The sequence below is a fragment of the Gavialis gangeticus genome, unplaced genomic scaffold (assembly GCF_001723915.1).
Source record: "Gavialis gangeticus isolate Ggan-Ray unplaced genomic scaffold, GavGan_comp1, whole genome shotgun sequence".
NCBI classification, from domain to species: domain Eukaryota; kingdom Metazoa; phylum Chordata; order Crocodylia; family Gavialidae; genus Gavialis; species Gavialis gangeticus.
In genome coordinates, this window is record NW_017728996.1 from 48,136,541 (window position 1) to 48,138,475 (window position 1,935).

Consider the following 1,935-nt stretch of genomic DNA (forward strand, 5'->3'; position numbering starts at 1 on the left):
TCCCATTCTTTTTTATTTTAATCATTACCCTCCTCCTCATATTTTATTTTTATTGCTCATCTGAGAGATCAAGACAAGAATGATAGCAATGGTGATTCCCCATATTTTGATGAGAGATCATTTGGAAATGTCACTATCAAATTGTAGCATCTCTTTTACAGGTTGCGTATACAGCCAATTTTGTTTCAGTCTGGAAAAAAAATCTACATAAAAACATGTAAACCCCCTGATTCTTCTTTTTCCCCTAAGGGTCAAAAACAAAAAATTGAAATTTCCAAACAACAACAAACATCCCCGTTTTTTTCCCTTTTTTTGAAAAAAGTGCAGGGGAAGGGAAAGAGAAATAAAACAAACACTGAGAGAAAAAAAATCAATTAGCCAAAAGTTTTATCTTTTCCATGAATGTGTCAAATCTCATCCAACAGGCCACATTTTATTTAAAAACAAACACAGAGGAGAAATTCCAAACAACTCAGTGCTTTAACGGTTTTATTTCCCTGCCGAGTGATACAAAGTTATACATGCAGCAGGCAAACAGGATTAACTTTGGCTTCTATCCTACAGTGAGTTCTGTGCAATGGAAAGCCTCTCATATCCACGTGGATTTTGGCTGACTTCAGTGGATCTCTGCTGAGGTCTGCCTATATGGATCACATCACAGTATCAGGACTTTTCTTTGTTGCTCTGCTGTGACACTAGGTGGAGAAGTTTGAAACACGTCAACATTTCAACAAAAGTGCCACATTACCATGACTCATTTGCCAGCCAGCTCTGCTTTCATGGGTTTTGCTCACCTACAACAAATTATCAGATTAAATTGATCATGGATCATCAACGCTTGCTGCCTCCTTCTCCTTCGCTTTTCATAGATATGGGCACTTGGGGGATGCTGTCCCCCTGCCTTACCTATAACAGGTTAGGGTTTCATGCCTTGTGGTTGTCAAGGATGGACCCCATAGTTTTACTAACAGCTTAGACAAGGATCTGTATAGGATAGTTTGAACAGGGATGACCCTGCTTCTGGTAGTGGGGAGGAGGGGGTTGGATTAGGTGACCTTTGAAGGTCTCTTCTGACCCTACTTTTCTGATTTTGTGACCTGCCCAGAGGATTTAGTGGAGAAAGGCTGTATGGGAGAAATGGATACTACTTCTTGGCAGAAGTGCTGCCTTCTCTTAGCACAGCCTTTTTTATTTGTGCGTGGTGTACTAAGCCTTTCAGAGGAAATCTCAGCATCACAGGGGCAGCTTCTTGACCCTCCCTCCATCAACATGGTCTTGCTTAGATGTCAGCCCAAAGAATCTCTAGTGGAAATCCAACGGTGACAAAGGGTCAGCACAATTCCCATGTACCATGTCTCTGCAATGAGGGTTCATCTGGGCAGCAAAAGAGTAAAAAAGGTAGGGGATAAGGTGGAACACAGGTCCTGGGTGGGGCAGCACTTTGTGTGGAACAGCTGAAGTCAGGACAGCTTAGAGCAGTCTTTAGGCTGCTCAAAATTATACAAGGGACCACTCTGTTATCTGGCCACTCCAGGAAGCAGGCAGGTGGCTGCCTTGGGGATGAAGAGAAGCCTCTGTCTCAGGACTCCAATCTGTTCAGAGCCAAGGATGCTAGTTTAAGAGGCCTAGTTCTGTAACGGTTGAGTTCAGGAAAGCACCAGTGAAGTGTCATAAAGGGAACTGCAATCTGGTAAACCCTGAAAATTGAGCAGCTCATTTGTAGGAAGTGAAGAATATTAAAAACAAACAAGAACATTTGAAATCCACAGGATGTGTTAATGCAGGGGTGGGAAAAATGCGACCTGTGGGCCGCATGCGGCCTGCCAGGCCATTCTATCTGGCCCACGGGGCCCCTAAAAAATTCATATAGTTAATATTTATCTGCCCCTGGCTGCCTGTCATGCGGCCCTCGATGCCTTGCCAAAACTCAGTAAG

The 1,935-nt window shown here is 43.3% G+C and overlaps 1 long non-coding RNA gene across 3 annotated transcripts in view; it reads right to left on the reverse strand.

The window, feature by feature from the left end:
* Positions 1-370: 370 nt before the first annotated feature.
* The window catches only part of LOC109288730, a 21,432-nt gene continuing 19,867 nt past the window's right edge, over positions 371-1,935 (reverse strand). For all 3 annotated transcript variants that reach the window (XR_002095214.1, XR_002095215.1, XR_002095213.1), the window contains exon 3: positions 371-794. This is a non-coding gene — a long non-coding RNA (uncharacterized LOC109288730). The remainder of the gene's footprint in view (positions 795-1,935) is intronic.